The sequence below is a fragment of the Pinus tabuliformis genome, chromosome 3_1, assembly GCF_031772625.1.
Source record: "Pinus tabuliformis cultivar Carrire ecotype Pingquan chromosome 3_1, CPIR1, whole genome shotgun sequence".
NCBI classification, from domain to species: domain Eukaryota; kingdom Viridiplantae; phylum Streptophyta; class Pinopsida; order Pinales; family Pinaceae; genus Pinus; species Pinus tabuliformis.
Window position 1 is genome coordinate 526,642,464 of NC_142301.1, and position 10,094 is coordinate 526,652,557.

Below are 10,094 nucleotides of genomic sequence, written 5' to 3' on the forward strand. Positions count from 1 at the left end.
CATTGAATCGATGCAGGAACAAGATCGAATTACATACCAGGAAACTGTTTCTTGTCCACAACCAAGGTTCCTTCACCCTTCTCCAACTCTTAGTCACCTCCCATCTCCACAACTACTCTCACTTTCTCGACACATTGAATGCATTAACCTCCTCTGCCACCCTTACTTATTCCTCCATCTGCCACCTTGCCAGCCTACTGTCCATGCACTCATTTCATCAGAAACTGCACCCCCTACCTTGAGCATGTGGGGGATGGCAGTAGTTATGGTCTTTGTATAGACCATGTCACTTCCCAGATTACCGCCTCTTACAACCTCCCTCATCTCAATTGGGAGGAATATTATGAAATTATTTTGAAACCTATGGGGCTTTTGATATTTTTCTAACATTAGATGTTGCACATATTAGAATATCTCATCATACATGTAAATCATATTTAGCATAGGTTAGATGATGTAAATTAAATTGCATTAATCTAATACAAAAATGATGTTTTTTTCTTATTGGAATTTTTTTATGGAATTTCCCTCCAGCTATGTAAATAATTACTAAAACATTATGCCTAAATCAATAGCTACTAAAACAAATAATTTCCAAATTCTTTAACGTAAATCAATAATTTTCCACAACATAAATAATACTTTATAAAACAATAACATATCATTGCTCATAATGATTGAAAAATCAATGCTCATCGTGACTATCCACTTTATCGTGATTGAAAGCCAGTTCATCTAAAAAATAAAGGTTCATTTTAGTGACTACCTCTTTATGATTGAAAAATGAAGGTTCATTATAGTGACAAACCATTGTGTTTACAACCACTCTTGTTGGCTTACTTCGACTACTACTCATTGAAACTTGGACACCGATTTCTACATTTCACGAGAAGGGTGAGGGGGGTTGGGGGGTTATTTAGGTTTTGAGAGGGTTATTTGGAGCTATTTCTCATGGAAAAAAGATAATTATATAGAAATTGGAGGACTTTGAAGAGGTAGTTAAATTCACAATTGAAGGAATTTACAACTTTGGACGTGAAATCTCAAGTTACACTCTAGTATATTTTCCCCTCACACATTTCCCCTCATTAACTATAACTCTTTCAATCTCTTTTGTGAACCAATTAAACAATCAGATGGAAGCCCCCAATTGATTCTTTGGTTTTAATGAGGGTGATTGGTTGAGGGACCAACTTTCTCGGGATGCAAGAAGAACCATGAAAAATTTCTTGTTGCTAGCTTTCCCTAGTAAAATACTAATGTATGTTTCTAATAAAACCCATATCAATGTCTTGATCTAAGTATCTTGATGGAAAATGGAAATCAATAGCTCTAATCAAGATTCTATGTATTCAGCCTTAAAGACAAAACATATTCCCTCAAAAGAATTTGAATATTTCCATTTGTTTGCAAGATATCTCTCCTATTTTGAATTCTCATCTTGCCAAATTGCCAAGTCTAATAATAGAACTAATTGATGCCCACATAAAAAATTTAGAATTTGATTTATCTACCTTTGTAGACAAGTGATGTGGCCTATAATTTTTCCTTCTTAAAGGAATTAGGAATACTTTTTAGGAATATCTATCATTCCAAAGTAACCCTAGGGACTTGTATCTTGCCCAAACCACTTGATATGTTTCCCTAAGAAGGAAAATGTGTATTTCTAAGGATTTGAACCTTGTTGGGGTTATTAAATATCCTCGCTTTATCATCTAAGTAGGATACTATTTACACTTTAATTTTTTGGTCTCATTGTGACCAAACAAAAATACACTAAGGTAAATGAACCCAAATATTGATTTAACTATGGTAATCTATTCAGAATATGGGCAAGTAAATAAAAATATAGTAGTACACTTTTTTGTGAAGAAATTAAATTCTCATATATATAAATAAATCCATTGATTTAAAATGAAAAATGTCAGTCTGAGAGAGATGTAATTTAAAACATGAAAAATAAAGTTGTACAAATAAGCCAAACAATATTTTTATATTCTATTCAATGGTGTGATATTATATTCCTAGAGACAATTCCTAGCTAAAGGAAATTAGTTCCCATGACATTTATCAAGCTTCATTTTGTATTAACTATTCAGAGGTAATTGTAATTAGGTGTAATGCAGACTTATGCTTAGACAATAATAACCCTAGACAGGTTATCCTTTTCTAGAAGGTTGAAAACTTTTCAACAACTAAAATGGAAGGAAGAAAGATTAGAAAGAAATGGTTTTATCACTTGACGAAATTTAATTTAGAGTTTAGGCCCTAATAAAGAAAAAGTGGGTGAAACAAGAAACAAAGAGGTCATCAGTGAATTGTCTGAAAATAATGGAATGCCTATTAAGGTTCTTAAATTAATTTTAGGTATCATTTGCAACAAAATGAAGCATAGATAAATTTGTTATTATACTTTATAAAACATGTTGTTGCATACACTATTCTTAGTAGAATAAAACATACATGAAGAAGTAAATACACTGAGAAAAACACAACATACTATGTCTTAATCAAGAAGTGGAATCAAAGTTAATTTACATTAATTGATCTCCAATGAAGGAAAATGCATTAGAGTAATACCAAATTTTTCAAAAAACTTTGAACCCTTTTCTCATGGTGTAATTTCTCATTTATTGCTAGTGCAAAACTTATGTTGGTTTTAAGTTAGGTGTTGTGGATTTTAATACCATAAAGTTTAATGCTAGAGGTGGGTGTCCCTCCAACATATTGTTTTGTAACAAATACTCACACGGATCTTTTTTATTAATAAATAATGGAACAAATTCCATAATTTAAGATGTTTTTTCTATTGTCACTGCAAATCACATTCACCATATAAGCATGGTCCCCTTAACTAGTTATAGAGCTAGAAGTCTGAAATATTTGAGTATAAGAATTATGGAAGCCAACACTCGCGTGGAAAATCCATATACCTAGAGGTATTATTCTTAACATGAGGTTGTAATGACTGTCAAAAATCAACAATGAAAATGAGGAGTTCATGCTAACATACAAAGGTTTATGGGAAATAAATTCATAATAGTTAAGATCACAAAATTAGTAGCACTTAGCATATTACAGTGAATGTTATATACATATTGTGAAAGTACATTTTGATGGTAGGGTTTAAGTGCTAAAATGCCCAACAATACAGAAACTAAACACAATGAAGAAAACACCAAAATTTATAGTTAATACCCAGGAAAAATTCCCATGATGGGATGTAGGTCTAGGACATATTATTTTTCTTTGGTCAATCAAATTCATCATTTTTGACAAATACTACATAAACACCAACAAAAAGGGATGGCATGAAATAATAAAAAATATGACTTTTATTGTTTGATTATGTTATTATTGTGTATGGGTGTCTTCACACTGTTAAAAATGTGTTATTCTTCTCTTCCTATATGTTTTTCCTACAATGTTTGCACAAATATGACATTTGCAGTCAATTGGGACATGAAACTTTTCTTTTACTACCACAATTTTGAAAAGAGTTGAAAGTAAAGATTTAAGATATTGTTTTCATATTTGAATAAAGAAAACATATTTGAATGAGGAAAATTTAATATGAACCAATATTCATTTATTTCAATGAATAAATACCATGCACATGATGAGAAAATAGTGTATGAGAATATATTTATTAAATATGCATGTCCTTTTGATGATTGTTTTGATAGGAAGATTAGAAAAATAAGTGTAATTTTTCAGGATATGATAAAATATGTTCATAGCGGTGTAAGCCCTTTCCCTCAAATGGTTATCCAAATAAGACATAATTGCACAAGATGAGAGACGTAGAGGCACCAAAAATAAACGAAGAGACAACAAACACAAATGAAGAGGCATGAGTCTTTGATGAAAGGATTGGAGTTCATAGAATGTTAAATGAGGGTTTCTACAAGGATGAATTATAGAAGTTTATGGATGATGCTTAAAAACCTATATATGGTACATGAAACTTAATTATTTTCAAAACAATCCGTCTAATTCATAACCCGTAAGAAATGCATGGTTGGACAAGTGAGAGTGTTGATGAGTTATTGACATTTTTGCATCAGTTGTTACCACTTAAGTCCACATTGCCAGCAAAATAGAGAACATGTAAAGTGAATATCATTAAGTTAGGGTTATGGTATGAAAAAACCCACACATGTTTTTTATGTCTTGGTTTAACCCATGAGATCCCACGTTCATGCTTGGAATATGGCACGATGGTGATTGGATGAAATAAGTATTTGGTTATACCCAATCTATGGTGGGGTGGTACATGGAAATCCTTGAATTGGTTGGATTTTGCATAAATTAATAAGAGATAATATCTTATTGTAATCTATGAACACTTGTACTTTTTATTTTTATGATTTGATGATTTTTATGTCATGGTTAATAATATGGTTATATATTGATTATAAATATGGATTTGTAATGTGTTCTAGTTATGGCTTGTACAAGATTTGATAAGTATTTGAATGGTTAATGAATACAAGGGCTAATAAGTGTTATTGCAGCTATCTTGAGAGGGAATTAGAAATTCTTGCTGATTTCCAGATGAATTTCAGACTTTCATGATCAGATATGCATTCCTGACCTGTATCTTACATGTTTACCATGTGTTTGACAAAATGACTGATATGTACTAGGAATTCTAGGCCAAGTTTCGGCTTTGAGTTTGTGTGAATTGTTTTGTCATCATGTTTTTATCATTCTGGATAGTTATAGGTAGTTATGAGAATTAGTATGGAGGATAGCCTGAAAAGTGGCTTAAATCTTAGGATCACAACCTCTGAACCGGGAAAAGTAGGGCACAAATATGGGAAGTAGGCCTATGCATGCAATTGGAGGCCTATAACCACACCCTTTTCTTGTTATGCATGAATTTGGGTGGTTTTTTCAATGAAAAAGAGCCCCATATTATGGATTGGTCACTTGGGGAGGTCCTTTGGCCCTACAATGTCATGCAACTAATGAGTAAGTTCACAAAAGTTTCAAGTTCTCAACCCCACTTCCTTAACTAGAATTAGGAGGTTGGGTCATGTCAGAGTAACTCTTCGTCTCATATTTACCCTAGCAGGCTAATGAAATTGAGTAAATGTGGGAGGGGGGGTTAAAGATTAGTATCATAGCATGGTACAAATACTTGGAATGGATGGGCTAGATGCATGTCGTTATGCATGCATTGTCATGGTTATGGTTGTCATGCATGAGTTCATTGTATGAAATTAGTGTTATTAGGCATGATGTGATATATATATATATATATATATATATATATATATATATATATATATATATATATATATATATATATATATATATATATATATATATATATATATATATATATATATATATATATATATATATATATATATATATATATAGTTGTGTGTGCATGTGTATCATGCTAATACAAACTGATTTTGCAGATGAGATAGCCTCCCCTAAAATTCACTGAGGTCTGTTGATTAGGTTTATATTTAGTTATTTGACATGACATGTTTGCAGGCAGAAGAGGACCAGAGATGATAGAGAGAATGGTGGACTATATTTCATGTGACTCTCCCTACAGATTAGCTAAGCATCATAGGGAAGAGTACTCTCCTCACATATAAAATACCTTGAGAAGTCGAAAGATAGAAATCAAAATTTTCAAGGTAGATAATGACAAGATCATTCAGTCACAAGAAAGACTTATCGGGGAACATGAAAAGAAAGAATAAGTCAATGTCATGATCCTCTAAAGCCTATTTGATTTCGAAGGATAGGTACAACCACGAATCAATTATGGATAGGAGGACAAGACTCATGCGGGATATGGCAGTAGGTCTCAATCAGGGCACAGGTTGGATAGGGATGACACAACTAGAAATGGTAGGGTCTTCGATACACCTGACAAGAGGGGTGGTGGTTATGGGTTCTAGTCTAGTTCTGGTTAAGGTAGACATCATGGTCATCATTGTTATAATCCTTACAGGAGGAGTGAGAGGGGATACTTTCTTGATGAGTTCAACAAAGCCAAGCCTCCTACATTTGATGAAGGGCTGAAGAAACTAGAATATGTAGAGGCATGACACTTGGGATGAAGAAATTATTTGAGCTACAAGACTATTTAGAGAACATGAAGGCCTAGATAGCTATTTTTAGTCTTAAGGGAAAGGAAGCTATCTGGTGGAAATATGAGAAGCGTATCAGGTGCATCAAGATAAAGGAGTTGACTTGGCATTACTTTAAAAGACTCTTCTGAAAGAAGTACTTGTCAAAGAGATGCTATGACGGTAAAGATAAGGAATTATATGAGTTGAAAATCGGATCTGTGATAGACGAGGAGTACATGACTGAGTTTTTGGAATTGTTGAGGTATGTGCATTACCCCAAGGATGAGAAGATGAAGGTTAAAAGATTTATCAGTGGAATTCTATTAGCATTCAAGGATCAGATTAAGTATGATGAGCCTCAGTCACTAGAATTATTCATTCGGAAGTTGAAGCATTGTTACGAGCAATCAAAGAACAAATTTGAGCCTAAATGTGATTAGAGATAGAATGATAAAACTAAAGGGAAATGGACATCAAAGCGGGGAATAACTTAGGATGCAAGTGAGAAATAAAATGTGGCTCCCTACAAGAAATTTAATGCAATAGAGAAGGGACATGGACCCTAACTTGGAGAGAAGTAGAACATACATAGTGGTAGAGGGAATTTGTATTGTTGGATTTATGGCAAAGACCATCACAAGAAGGATTTTACTTGGTATCAGGGTGGAAGGCCTGAGATCTACAATGCTTAGGAGGTGTAGACAGTTGGGGATGTGGGCTAGAACATTCCTCGGATCTATGGACCATTTGTGAACAAGAAGGAAGATTGCTAGGTATCTATTATTTATATGAAAGGTAAGCTATGTGATAAATATGTTTCCATTTTGATTGATCTTGGATCTAATTATAGTTATGTTAATCCTGACCTGGTGGATAAGTGTGGTTTGAGAAAAGAAGTGCATGTAGATTCTTGGTTGGTGCAGTTGGCTACATGGACTAAGAAAATATTTTATCATTGGGTGAGATATTGTGCATTTGAGTTGAATGGTATAACTACATCAACATATCTAAATGGTCTTTCGTTGGGATCAATGGACCATTTGTGAACAAGAAGGAAGATTGCTAGGTATCTATTATTTATATGAAAGGTAAGCTATGTGATAAAGATGTTTCCATTTTGATTGATCTTGGATCTAATTATAGTTATGTTAATCCCGACCTGGTGGATAAGTGTCGTTTGAGAAAAGAAGTGCATGCAAATTCTTGGTTGGTGCGGTTGGCTACATGGACTAAGAAAATATTTTATCATTGGGTGAGATATTGTGCATTTGAGTTGAATGGTATGGCTACATCAACATATCTAAATGGTCTTTCGTTGGGATCATACATATGATTTTGGGTATGGATTAGTTGTACCTTCATAGGACGAAGGCGGATTGTTACAAGAGGGCTATTGAGTGCTTGGGTGATGATGGAGAAAATAAAATCTTGCAAGGTAAGAAGAAGGCTACATTAGTAAGAATGGTTACAAGTATGCAAGCAAAGAACAATTATAGGAAAGGGTGTGTATTGTTCACATTACACGTCAATAGTGACAAATATAAGGATGCTGAAAATGCATAATTCTTAAAGAGGTATCCAATTTTGTAGTAGTTTCAGGATGCATTTCCAGTTGATATTTTAGAGTTGCCTCTTCATAGGGAAGTGGATTTCTCTATTGAGTTGGTACCAAGAGCAACAACAGCACCAAAGGAACCTTATAGTATGAGCACTCCAGAGTTAGTGGAACTGAAGTTGCAGTTTAAGGAAATGGTTGAAAAGGGATACATAAGGCCAAGTGTATCTCCTTAGGGTTCAACAAAGTTGTTTGTGAAGAAGAAGGATCATACTCCCAAATTGTGCATTGATTACAAGCATTTGAATAAGGTGACGATTAAGAACAAGTATCCATTTCCGAGGATCAACACTTTACTTGATCAGATGAAGGGAGCAACAAGTTCTCGAAGAATGATTTGAGATGAAAATATCATTAGGTATGCATCAAAGAAGAGGGCATTTATAAGATTGATTTCCACACGAGGTATGGCCATTATGAGTATGTTTTGGTTCCTTTTGGTCTAACTAATACTCTATTTAATTTCATGTGTTTGATGAATAATGTGTTGTGTATTTATTTGGAAAACTTTGTGATAGTATTAATTGATGATATATTAATGTATTCTAAGAATGAGGAAGACCATGCAGAACACCTTGGAGGAGTGTCAATATTTTTGAGAGAGAATAAATTGTATGCAAAGCTTAGTAAGTGCATTTTATTTCAGAAAAAAGTTCATTACCTGGGATATGTTGTTTCCAAGGAAGGTATAGCAATGGACCTGGAAACGATTAGAGATATCTTGGTATGGGCAGCTCCTAAGAATGTGGATGAGGTCACATAATTTATAGTATTAGTAGGTTATTACAGGTGGTTCATAACGAACTTCTCATGGATTTCCTATCTTATTACATCTTTACAAAGGAAAGGAAATAAATTTGAATGGACAAAGGAATGTGCAGCTAGTTTTGAGCAGTCAAAGCAGTTGCTTACAAATACTTTAGTTCTAAAGATTGAAGATCTAGATAAAGATTTTGTGGTGTGTACATTAAATTCATGCAAGAGAAGAATTGGTTGAGTCTTGATGTAGGAGGGATAGGTGGTATGTTATGATTCAAGGAAACTAAATGAGCACGAGTAGAATTATGTGACTCATGATCTTGGGTTAGCAATTATCATTCATGCCTTGAAGATGTGGAGAAACTATCTTCTTAGCAAGATATTTATTCTGATGAGTTATCATAGTGGATTAAGGTATTTGCTTGACCAACCTAATCCAAATTTCAGGAAAGCTAGATGGTTGGCTACTTTCAGTGACTTCAACTTTGAGATCAGGTATATGAAGGGTAAGGAGAAAAGGGTTGTAGATTCTCTTAACAAAAGAGTGCAAGTAAATCACATTGCAACTGTGAGCTCTTATGGGATAGATTTATAGGAGAGGATCTTCAAGAAGGGCAACATGATGACATGTATCAACAACTTAAGCACAGGTTACAACAACAGAGTAGAGGTGATAAAGATGTGGATTATGATCTTAGGATAGATGGCTTGGTTAGGTTTAGGGACATGATCTATGTGGAGGATGACGGTGAACTCAAGGAGCTTGTCCTAAGGGAATTTCATGTTAAGTTGTATTATGGTCACCCAGGATATCAAAAGACTTTGACAAGTTTGAAGAAGTTTTACTACTGAACGAACTTGAGAAAGGAAGTGGTTGAGTTTGTGGCTAGATGTTTGGATTGCCAACAGGTAAAAGCATAGTTCAAACATCTAGGTGGTTTATTGAAATTTATGATTTCATAATGGAACTGGGAGGTCATTTCCATGGATTTCGTTACAGGTTTTCCAAAGACGTCTAGAAAACATGATTCCATCATGGTTGTGGTTAATAGGTTGACCAAGGTAGCTAGCTTTATTACACTGAAGTCTACTAATTCAGCTAGTGAGGTAGCTCATATCTACATTAAGGAGATAATGACACTGCATGGTGTTCTTAATAAGATTATATCAGATAGAGATGTCAAGTCACTTCCAATTTTTGGAAGGAGTTGCTTACAGTTTTGGGTACAGAGTTGGCTTTCAGTACAACTTATCATCTGTAGACAGATGGGAAGACAGAGTTGGTAAACATGATACTAGAGGATATGTTGAGGATGTATTTCATGCATCAACAAAGGAGGTGGGAGGATTATCTTCCACAAGTGGAGTTTTCTTACAACAATGGGTATCAGGATTCATTGAGGATGAGTCCATTTGAGGCTCTTTATAGATGGCACTGTAATACTCTCATCAGCTTGAGTGATCTAGTGAACATGGTGCTGATTGGACCAGACATGTTGGCTAAGATGGAATACGAAATGAAAGTTGTCAAGAGGAATGTAAAAGCAACATAGGACATGAAGATTAGCACAAGGAATTTAAGGAGTTTCAAGTTCGGGATACTTTACCATCAATCC